Source organism: Oratosquilla oratoria, chromosome 22, assembly GCF_046742065.1.
Source record: "Oratosquilla oratoria isolate Oo_2021 chromosome 22, ASM4674206v1, whole genome shotgun sequence".
NCBI classification, from domain to species: domain Eukaryota; kingdom Metazoa; phylum Arthropoda; class Malacostraca; order Stomatopoda; family Squillidae; genus Oratosquilla; species Oratosquilla oratoria.
The window spans coordinates 40,625,395-40,637,894 of NC_134798.1; positions in this window are offsets into that span (position 1 = coordinate 40,625,395).

The following is a 12,500-nucleotide window of genomic DNA, read 5'->3' on the forward strand; positions in this document are numbered from 1 at the left end:
AAAATATAATAGGATAAAAAGGGAAAAAGGAAAGGGGGAAGAGGAATAGGAGGTGGAAGACTAAGTGGATGAAAGAGGAGGAAGAGTGGTAAGAGGAAGAAGAAAGAGGAATTAGAGGAAAGGAAGAGACGGAAAGGAAGACAAATGGGAAGGAGGGAAGGAAAAGAAGAGAGTAGGAAGAAAGGAGAAGAGAAGCGAAAAAAAGACAATGAAGGAGGGAAAGAAAGAAAGGAAAGAAGAAAGAAAGAAAGATGGAAGGTGGAAAGGAAGGAAGGAAGGGATGAGGAAAGAAAGAAAAGTGGAAGAGGACACAAATATGAAAAGAGATCTAAGTAAACATAAGTGAGAAAAGAGAGAATAAGAGAGAAAAAGGAAAACTCTTTACTCTCTTGCCACTTAAATAGTAAACATAAGTGAGAAAAGAGAGAAAAATAGAAAAGAGAGGAAAAGAGAGAAAAAGAGAAATTCTTTACTCTCTTGCCACTTAAATAGTAAACATAAGTGAGAAAAGAGAGAAAAAGAGAAAAAGAGAAAAATAGAAAAAAAGAGAAAAAGAGAAAAAGAGAAAAAGAGAACGTCTTTACTCTCTTGCCACTTAATGAAGCAAAAGAAGAAATGAAAAGAAAAGAAAAAATGAGTTTTGGCTACGCCACGGGAAGTGTACCAAGTTGGTAGAAAAAGAAAGAAAAAATCTACGTTGGGCCAAATACGTGTATTATCTCTGTACACACAGTCATGTGCACACGTGTACACATGGCTCATGTTTACAAGAAAACTCATACGCACACTCACCTCTCTCTCTCTCTCTCTCTCTATCTCTCTCTCTCTCTCTCTCTCTCTCTCTCTCTCTCTCTCTCTCTCTCTCTCTCTCTCTCTCTCTTTTTAGGCATTCGTGCTGTTCGATTTATTTTTTTATTTTTTATTTTTTTATTAATTATCTAATTGTGACTTTAAATTCTTTGCAGAGTTGAATTCCAAAACTAAATGTTTTAGACAAGTAATTCTGCCTTTATTGGTGCTCCAAGAATATAAGATGGTAGCGACAATAAATGGGTATGGATGGATGTGCGCATTGACTCAGCCACCCCATTTATAAGGGGGAAACTTTGATATGTACATGTACATATATGTATATCTGTATGCATGCATGCATGTGTGTATGTATGTATATATGTATGTATGTATTTTTTAAGAAAATAAATATAATTACCACTGGCCATATAAACCCAGTTCATGTATTCAACAAACTTATTATTATTATTTTTTTTTTTTTTGTATCCACTTATCTATTTATTTTTTATTTCTTATTTTATTTTATTTTCATTCTAATATATTTATTATCTTATTTTATCTAGTCTTATTTTACTTTATTTCAATGTTTATTCTATTATCTATTTTGTTTTATTTTATTTATTCATTATTTTTTAGTGCTTTGCTGAAAAAACCTAATTACAATTCCTGGTTCACGTTTTTCTTCATTAGTTCATTGCACTGATTTTTCGGCCACTTTTTTTTATTTGTCTTCTTTCTCTTCTACCTGAACCAGAATTTTCCATTCGAAAAAAAAAAAAGTCAACCTGCTCTATGTGTTGCTGTTGTGCTTCACCGAATTTTATAAGTTTCTAAGAGAAGGTTAGATAACTTAATGGATGAGGATGATAGATGGTAATGGATATGGAACTGCCTAGTATAGGCCTTATGGTCTCCTGCAGTCTCCTTCATTCTTATTCTTTTGTGTTCTGCACTATTCAAACTATCGTTCTTGTTCAATATTTTCTGTGGCGTCACATTGTTGACGAGGCTAAGGCAGAGAGACTGTCTTGTTCTCCTTCATAATCTATCAAGTCCAATACACTAACTCATTGACCTCACGGTAGTTGACCTCACTTTTGGTGTCCTGTGACCTGTCTCCTACTTGTCAACGGAAATGTTTGATACACTGCCAACCTCTCTTGACAGAGAACTACCGTCCATTTCAATTATATAATCAACAGGTTCGCTTCAATAGGCCCTGTATCGGGTTATTGACTGAATCAATGTTATGCGTGTGTGTGTGTATGTGTGATTCACCATGGTCTTGGATCACGTGTTGAACTTGTGATCGACAGTTATTAACCACCCGGATGAGAGCTCAGAGCTTGTATGGCCGATCTGGGTAATACTGTGACCAAGATCCATGGATCTTGACAGTGACCTTACACGCACACACGCACACACACACACCCAACTCTCCGCCCACGAGAGTTGGAGTAACAACCCGCAGCGCAGCGATACTGAATTATTTCAGCCCAGGGCTGGAGTCGAACCCAGACCGCCGTAGTGGCAGGCAAGAACTCTAACCACTGCACCACGAGGTTGTGTGTGTGTGTGTGTGTGTGTGTGTGTGTGTGTGTGTGTGTGTGTGTGTGTGTGTGTGTGTGTGTGTGTGTGTGTGTGTATGTACGTATGCATGTAAGTATACGTAAGGTATATTTTCGTGAGAATGTATGCGTATATTTATACGTGTGTGTGTGTGTGTGTGTGTGTGTGTGTGTGTGTGTGTGTGTGTGTGTGTGTGTGTGTGTGTGTGTGTGTGTGTGTGTGTGTGTGTGCGTGTGTGTGTGTGCAGTATCTGTGTATTACTATATGCATTCCACCAATATTCCTATCCTAATGCCTGAGATTTTTTTTTTTTTTTCGAGCAAATCTTTACCACTAAATAGAGTAGAGGTTGCCAACACATAGCCTAGTGTTGCCTCGTGGTCCAGCAACTAGTTAATCTTTTAAGTATTGATTGAAACTCTTTATTTTATTCTGAATGGTACCAAACGATGTTATTCGTGCCTGTGATGAATGAATCATGCAAATTCCATTTCTTTTATCATTTGATTTGATTTTACTTTATTTTATTTTATTATTTTATTTTATTTTATTTTTTATTTCATTTCATTTTATTTTATTTTATTTTATTTTGTTTTATTCTATTCTATTTTATTTTATTTTGTTCTATTTTATTTCATTTTTTATTCTTTTATTATTTTTATTATTATTATTATTATTATTTATTTATTCATTTATTTATTCATTCATTTATTTATTTATTTATTTATTTATTTATTTATTTATTTATTTATTTATTTATTTATTTATTTATTTATTTATTTATTTATTTATTTATTCATTCATTTACTTATTTATTTCTATTTTATCTTTATTTATTTTTTTTTTTAAGACCAAGTCTCCAGTCTCAGTTCAGTTCCGGACTCCACCAGATTTTGGTCTCCGGTATCGTCCCCCAGCAAGTTCCCAGTTCTCCAGCTTACAATATGTTCCGAGCCCCAGATTCTTTATTCATCACAAACCCACTTCCCCTACACTGACCGACCAGTCTTTGGCATCCCAATTACAACTCCTCTTCTCCGAGGTCAATACATCTAAGAACTCAGTGTTGACAATAAGATAGAGGAACCGGTGGCACCAACATGACTATGGTTTCTGTGGTGCCAACATGAATGGGGCTTCAGTGGTGCTAACATGATCAAAGGTTTCAATGGCGCCAATATGGCTAAGGCTCCAGTGGTGCCAACATGATCAAAAGTTCCAGTGGCGCCAATATAACTAAGGCACCAGTGGCGCCAATATAACTAAGGTTTCTGTAGTGCCAACATGACTAAGGATCTGATGGTGTCAAAATGATGAAAGATTCCAGTGGCTCCAATGTAACTAAGGCTCAAGTGTTGCCAACATGATCAAAGATTCCAGTGGCGCCAATATAACTAAGGCTACAGTGGCGCCAATATAACTAAGGCACTAGTGGCGCCAACATGACTAAGGTTTCTGTGGTGGCAAGATGACAAAGGATCCGGTGGTGCCTACATAATCAAAGGTTCCAGTGGCGCCAATATAACTAAGGCTACAGTGGTGCCAACATGACTAAGGCTTCAGTGGCACCAACATGACCAAGGCTTTTGTGGAGCCAACATAAATAAAGCTTCTGTGGCGCCTGTCTGCATGAAGATGAACTCCTTCCGACATCTCTCTCTCCTGATCTACCATAAGCAAGTATCCATCGTTGGTCCCAACCACTCGATAACTGTTACGAAATAAAATGAAATTGACTAAATATATGTGGTCAACTGCATTGGACCTGAGTGCCAACAGAAGCGATTGTTAAACGTTCTCAAGTCCAGAACGTTGGTTGAAATTGATAAAACTGAATCATGAATTTTCTCTATTTATTTTTTTCTTCTTTTTTCTTTCTGTTTTCATCTGGGAATCGGAATGAGGAGAAAAAGGTTTTTGTTCTGAGTGCAACATCAATCTTTTTTTTTTTTTTTTTTTTTTTAAGAAAGACAATATAGGAACAAGCCAACTGTATGCATTATAACAGTGTCCACCAACATATCTCACCCTGTCTATCTGTCTTTTTATGTACGTATGTGCATACCTGTCTGCCTGTATGCGTGTGTGTACTTGTGTTCATGCAACACACACACACACACACACACACACACACACACACACACACACACACACACACACACACACACACACACACACACACACACACACACACACGCATACACACACACACACACACACACACACACACATACACACACACACACACACACACACACACACACACACACACACACACACACACACACACACACACACACGCGCACACACACACACGCACACACACACAAACACATATACGCAAGCACCTGTGCGCACATAAACTCATGTAAACACACGCACACATAAACACACACAAATGCACGCAAGCAAGCACATATGCTTAGACACACACACACACACACACACACACACAAACACATATACGCAAGCAACTGTGTGCACATAAACTCATGTAAACACACGCACACATAAACACACACAAATGTACGCAAGCAAGCACATATGCTTAGACACACACACACACACACACACACACACACACACACACACACACACACACACACACACACACACACACACACACACACACACACACACACACACACACACACACACACACACACACACACACACACACACACATACACACACACACATACAAATAGACACATAAATGTGTAATGAGTACATGTACAATACTGTACTGTACACCGGAGCTGCCTCTCCATTGGACATGACCTAGTGTGGTAGAGTGCTCACCCTGGGCTGACCTCGCTTGTCTTTGGGGAGTGACCTTGCCTCTGCTTCCCCGAAGTCAGGTCACCAGGCCAACCATTATTCCAAATTCAAACCACCAACTCCGCAGCAGGGAACCTCCTCTTCCTCTTCCTCCTCCCCCTCCTCCTCCTCCTCGTTTTCCTGCTCTTCCTAATTCTCCTTCTCCTTCTCCTTCTCTTTTTCCTTCTTCTTTTCTTTCTTCTCCTTCCCCTTCTCCCCCTTTTTCTCCTTCTCCTTCTCCTTCATCCCCTTCATCCCCTTCATCCCCTTCTCCCCCTTCTCCCCCTTCTCCCCCTTCTCCCCCTTCTTCTCCTTCTTCTCCTTCTTCTCCTTCTTCTCCTTCTCCTTCTCCTTCTCCTCCTTCTCCTCCTCCTCCTTCTTCTTCTTCTTCTTCTTCTTCTTCTTCTTCTTCTTCTTCTTCTTCTTCTTCTTCTTCTTCTTCTTCTTCTTCTTCTTCTTCTTCTTCTTCTTCTTCTTCTTCTTCTTCTTCTTCTTCTTCTTCTTCTTCTTCTTCTTCTTCTTCTTCTTCTTCTTCTTCTTCTTCTTCTTCTTTTCTTCTTTTTCATCTTCTTTTTCTTCTTTTTCTTCTACTTCTTCCCTATTTCTTCTTCTTCTTCTTCTTCCCTTTCTTCTTCTTCTTCTTCTTCTTCTTCTTCTTCCCTATTTCTTCTTCTTTTTCTTCTTCCCTATTTCTTCTTCTTCTTCTTCTTCTTCTTTTTCTTCTTTTTCTTCTTCTTTTTTATCTTCTTTTTCTTCTTTTTCTTCTTCTACTTCTTCCCTATTTCTTCTTCTTCTACTTCTTCCATATTTTTTCTTCTTCTTCTTCTTCTTCTTCTTCTTCTTCTTCTTCTTCTTCTTCTTCTTCTTCTTCTTCTTCTTCTTCTTCTTCTTCTTCTTCTTCTTCTTCTTCTTCTTCTTCTTCTTCTTCTTCTTCTTCTCATCCTCCTTCTCCTCCTTCTCCTTCTTCTCCTCATTCTCATTTTCCTTCTCACTTCTCCTTCTTCTCCTCATTCTCATTTTCCTTCTCCTCCTTCTCTTTCTCCTTCTCTTCCTACTTCTCCTTCTCCTCACTTTCTTTTCCGTCTCTTCTTTCTCTTTCTCTTTCTCCTCCTCTTCCTTTCTCTTCTTTTTCTTTTTTCCTGCTCCTGTCCTTCTTAGTCAACAAAGTCAATAAACAAATAAAAAGATTTAATAGATAAAAGTAAAAAAAAAATTATGATTATATTTAAAAAAAAATGTTCAGTTTTTTTTTCAGGAACTGCCGTTCTAAATCGGGAGCTTTTTTGGGGGCGAGGCAAGAGGCGGGAGGCGGGGGGGGGGGACCGGAGACCACCTCGATAGTGCAACAGTTTATCTAGAAAGATTTTTTTTTTTTCTTTTTTTTTTTCTTTTTTTTTTTAGCTTTGCAGGAGTGATATCAACACTTTGCTCCGTCGTCTTTTTTGTTTATTTATCTTTTTATCTTTATTTTCATTTTTATTTTCATTTCATCTTATCTCATTTCATTTCATTTTATTTCATTTCATTTCATTTTATTTAATCTTATTTCATTTTATTTCATTTTTTTTTCATTTATTATTATTATTATTATTATTATTATTATTATTATTATTATTATTATTATTATTATTATTATTATTATTATTATTATTATTATTATTATTATTATTATTATTATTATTATTACTGTTATTACTGTTATTATTATTGTTGTTGTTATTGTTGTTATTGGTGTTATTGTTGTTGTTGTTGTTGTTATTGTTGTTATTGTTGTTATTGTTGTTATTGTTGTTATTGTTGTTATTGTTGTTATTGTTGTTATTGTTGTTTTTGTTGTTTTTGTTGTTTTTGTTGTTTTTGTTGTTTTTGTTGTTTTTGTTGTTTTTGTTGTTTTTGTTGTTTTTGTTGTTTTTGTTGTTTTTGTTGTTTTTGTTGTTTTTGTTGTTTTTGTTGTTTTTGTTGTTTTTGTTGTTTTTGTTGTTTTTGTTGTTTTTGTTGTTTTTGTTGTTTTGTTGTTGTTTTGTTGTTGTTTTGTTGTTGTTTTGTTGTTGTTTTGTTGTTGTTTTGTTGTTGTTTTGTTGTTGTTTTGTTGTTGTTTTGTTGTTGTTTTGTTGTTGTTTTGTTGTTGTTTTGTTGTTGTTTTGTTGTTGTTTTGTTGTTGTTTTGTTGTTGTTGTTTTGTTGTTGTTTTGTTGTTGTTGTTTTGTTGTTGTTTTGTTGTTGTTTTGTTGTTGTTTTGTTGTTGTTTTGTTGTTGTTTTGTTGTTGTTTTGTTGTTGTTTTGTTGTTGTTTTGTTGTTGTTTTGTTGTTGTTTTGTTGTTGTTTTTTGTTGTTTTGTTGCTGTTTGTTGTTTTGTTGTTGTTTTGTTGTTGTTTTGTTGTTGTTTTGTTGTTGTTTTGTTGTTGTTGTTTTGTTGTTGTTTTGTTGTTGTTTTGTTGTTGTTTTGTTGTTTTGTTGTTGTTTTGTTGTTGTTTTGTTGTTGTTTTGTTGTTGTTTTGTTGTTGTTTTGTTGTTTTGTTGTTGTTTTGTTTTTGTTTTTTTGTTTTGCTATTGTTTGTTATTATTGTTATTGTTATTGTTATTGTTATTATTGTTATTATTGTTATGATTGTTATTATTGTTTGTTATTATTGTTATTATCGTTGTTATTGTTGTTATTACTATTACTATTACTATTATTATTTTATCATCATCATCGTCGTCATCAAAAATTTTATTGATAGTATTATCATTATTATTATTATTATTATTATTATTATTATTATTATTATTATTATTATTATTATTATTATTATTATTATTATTATTATTATTATTTCATTTAATTTTTTTAAGTTGCGTTGGTTTTAGAATTAAATCCCCAGCTTCACTGTTATTTTGGTTTCTGGTTAAATACTGGATATTCTATTCGCATGAAAAGAGACTTAATCGCTCTGTGCTTTCAATATGGTATTTGCCTCCTTTAACTGAACAAAACAGATGACTTCTAGCCAGAACAAAACTTATAAAGTTTGACACTGGCCGAAGGAATTAAACCAAGTTCAAGACATTGCAATGGCTATTTAAGTTGTTTATCACGTACTGGAATTACATAATTTCATCTGTGAGATGGAGAAGGAGAAGGAGGAAGAGAAGGAGAAGGAGAAGGAGAAGGAGTAAGAAAAGGAGAAGGAGAAGAATAAGATGTAGAAGAAGTAGGAGAAGGAAAAGGAGAAGGAGAAAGAAGAGAAGAAGGAAGAAGGAGAAAGAGGAGAAGGAGAAGAAGGAGGAGGAGGATAAGAAAAAGTAGTAGGTGGAAAAGGAGGAGAAGGAGAAGAAGGAGGAGGAGAAAGAGGAGAAGGAGAAGGGGGGAGGAGAAGAAGTAAAACAAGTAGATGGAAAAGAAGAAGGAGAGAGAGAAGAGAAGGAGACGGAGAAAGAGGAGTAGAAGATAAAAAGAAGGAGGAGGAGAAGGAGAAGGAGAATGAGGAGGAGAAGGAGAAAGAGAAAGGGAAGAAGGAGAAGGAAAATGAATAGGATTAAGAGATGGAAAAGAAGGAAGAGAATGAGAAAGAGAAAGAGGAGGAGAAGGAGAAAGAGAAGAGAAAGAGGAGGAGGAGAAGAAGAAGGAGAAGGAGGAAGAAGAAGGAAGAAGTAAAAGTAGAAAGAGATGGAGAAGGAGAAAGAAAAAGAGAAAGAGAAAGAGAAAGAGAAAAAGAAAAAGAAAACAAAATTATTATCCTCACGTCCTCAAGAACGTGGGGAAAAGATATCTTAATCAATCCCGAAATCTCCAATGTAATTCCGGATGAAGTTCTGGTGTGATATTTCGAGGTGAAATTCGGGTGAATTTTGGGGTGAATTTTTGGGGTGAAATTTGGGTAGAAATTCTGGGGGTGACATTTCGGGGTGAAACTCAGGGATGAAATTCTGAGGTGACATTGTATGGATAAAATTCTAGGGTGAAATTCTGGGGGTGAAATTCTGAGGGTGAAACTCTGGGGGTGAAGTTCTGGGGTGAAATTCCGGAGGTGAAATTCGAGGTCGAAAAGTCAAAATGAAAAACTGAAGTGAAAAATTCGAAGTGAAAAGTAAAGTTGAGTTGAAAAGACAAAGTGAAAAGTCGATGTGAAAAAAAGGTCAAAAGTCGAGACGAAAAGCAGAGGAAAAAGGTCAAGATGAAAAACTGAGACGAAAACTCAACGAAATTAGAAATTCTGAAGTAAAATTGTCACGAAAAGAAACACTTCAGCCGACTCCTCGCGACGCTGAAAACACATTTCAGGATCTGAAGTGGGTGTTTCCCTTCAGGAACCAATGTGACCAAATTTGGACATTTCAAGATTTCGGTTTTAATCAGTTTAGAGAAAAGCTATACACTTTTGTCAGACGCTGTGGCAAAGTTTGGAGGATCACACTTTTATTTTGGTAAATACCAGATGTTTATTGTTGTTGCTGTTGTTGTTGTTGTTGTTGTTGTTGTTGTTGTTGTTGTTGTTGTTGTTGTTGTTGTTGTTGTTGTTGTTGTTGTTGCCGCCGCCGCCGCCGCCGCCGCCGCCGTCGTCGTCGTCGTCGTCGTCGTCGTCGTCGTCGTCGTCGTCGTCATCATCATCATCATCATCATCATCATCATCATCATCATCATCATCATCATCATCATCATCATCATCATCATCATCATCATCATCATCATCATCATCATCATCATCATCATCATCATCATCATCATCATCATCATCGTCATCGTCATCGTCATCATCGTCATTGTTATTGTCATTGTCATTGTCATCATCATCTCTGTCTTTTTTTCTTTTCTTTTCTTTTCTTTTTCTAAGAAAGCTTTTGGCAATTTTTGAGGCTGGTGGTGCAATCGTAAGCGTGTATATCTTGTATACTCCTAGTCACAGGTTCGAGTCTTGCACTCCTCCGATTCCCAACGGTGACTATTATTTACCTGCACCAACATTCCCTAAAACACATAATAGGGTAAAGGTGACGGCTTCGGCCACAGCTACTCAGCGCCTCCAGGTGTCGGCTCCTAACTTTGGCCCATTATATGAAGGAGTAAGCACGAAGTTTTTAGACTGAACTTGAAGAAGTGCTTGTACACGTATAATGCATATCACTCTTCGTTGTTTTGAGAGATCGTTCAACATGGACTTCAACGTAGTGTGCAATATTCCTCAGAAGTCCAAAATATCTCAGGTTGCTTCAGGTCATCTCAGGTCACCTTAGGTCACTTCAGGTCGTCCATGGTTACCTCGGGTCACCTCAGTGACCCAGACAAATTACCCTGGCAACATGTTAATCAATGCAACATGAGATGCGATGCCAATACGCAATCCCTCACCTCTTCTATCTCCTTGAAAGGGTTTAAAAATGGGTTCTAACTGACCGAGACTCCAGGTCATCTCAGGTCGGTAAAGGTCCCTTTAGGTCACCTTAGGTAATCTCAGGTCACCCCCAGGAAACTTCAGGTCGGCAGTAGTCATCTCGGGTCACCTCAGGTCATCTCAGGACACCTTAGGTAATCTCAAATCACCTCATATCCCTTCAGGTCGGCAATGGCCACCTCAAGTTACTCCAGGTCATTCCAGGCCACCTCAGATGATATCAGGTCACCTCGGGTCACTTCAGGTTGGCAATGGTCATCTCGGATCATCTCACGTCATGTCAGGTTACCTCAGGTCAACCCAGGTCATCTCAGGTCAACTCAGGTCGCCTCAGGGTACTACAAATCACCCTAATTCACTTCTGAGCACCTTAGGTCATCTCAAGGCACCAAAATCACTTCAGGTCAACTCAGGTCACCTTAGGTCACTTCAGATTCCCTCGTCATCTTAAGTCACTACAGGTCGCCCCAGTTCACCTCAGGTCACACCAGGTCACTTCAGGGCACCTCAGGTCATCTCAGGTCACTGTCAGGGCACCTCAGGTCATCTTAGGTCACTGTCAGGGCATCTCAAGTCACCTGACGGTACTTGAAATCATTATATGTCACATTAGGTCAACTCAGGTCATCTCAAGGCACCCAAGGTCACCTAAGGTAAAAAAAAAATCAGGTCACTTCATTTGTAACGAAGGGGTTGAACCATGGAGGCTCTTCCTGGGTTAAACCCATCGCTTTCCGTCCCAAACGGTGCCGCATAGTCAAGGAAAAACTGCGCGTTTGTGTATGAACGCCTCCATCTAGCCCCATTGTAATTAAACCGCTAGTGTAAATAAGGCCTTATACAGTAATTAGTCTGGTAGTCGTCCGGCGATTTCATCCAAGTGTTTACAATTCGTTTGGTAGCAAAGGAGCTAAATCTATATATATATATATATATATATAAATAAATAGATAATAGATACATAAACAAATTAATAAATAAGTAAATGAGTAAATATATAAATGAATAAATGAGTGAATAAACATATAAAATAAACTGATTGGTAAAAGTAAATTAATAGATAAATAAACAAATGAATAAATGAATAAATGAATAAATAATCAAATAAAGAATAGATAAGTTGACAAATAAAGAAATGAGAATTATTGAATAAACAATGAAACAAATGTATTGGCTTTAAAGACCTCTTCAGATCATGGCATCTTAGTCAAAGAAATGTTGACATTTATCTCCAAAACTTTTCATTCACGAAGCTTAAGCCAACCACGATCTGGGCCGAATCTTTTAGAAAACTGTGAGACCTGATATAGCACGCCTTCTCATAAATGTTGTCGGTATTTTCAGAACCGATCGTTCATGAAATTCAAACGAATGTAGCTCTCGGACGAACCATTCTGGAAAATGACAACAACACTTGCCATGATTTTCAGAAAAACTTCGGACATCTTTTGGAAAAAAGATCAGAAACACGGTTTAGCAACATTTGCCCTGTCATCTGTTGCCACATTTTCAAAACGTTTCCTTCAACAATCTTAGTAACTACTCCCTTGTGTCCGAAACTTTTTGAAAGGTCATTGCAACCCTATCTTCCGAACAGTGTAATACTCTCGCCATTCCACTCCCACGAAGTGGTAAGTGAGAAACCCCTTGTAGGACGAACCCTATCAATTGCGGCAAGCGGCTGGATTTTTAGGCCGATGTTTGGGTCGCCTCCCCGCCTGGCCAGGGTTGTCGAACTCACGACCACCTGTTCATGAGTTCGACACGTTATCCGCTGGATTACCGCGCAGCTCCGTGTGATAGTCTTCCGCTTAATTCTACTGCCGCCAGGTGATTTTATTCATCTCTGAGACGCCAAAGCTTTACCCACACTCGACCACCCCCTTCCGTACCTGTTGGTACCTTCTCCATGTGCCGCCAGAAGATTTTATTTACTTCCGTGGCAATT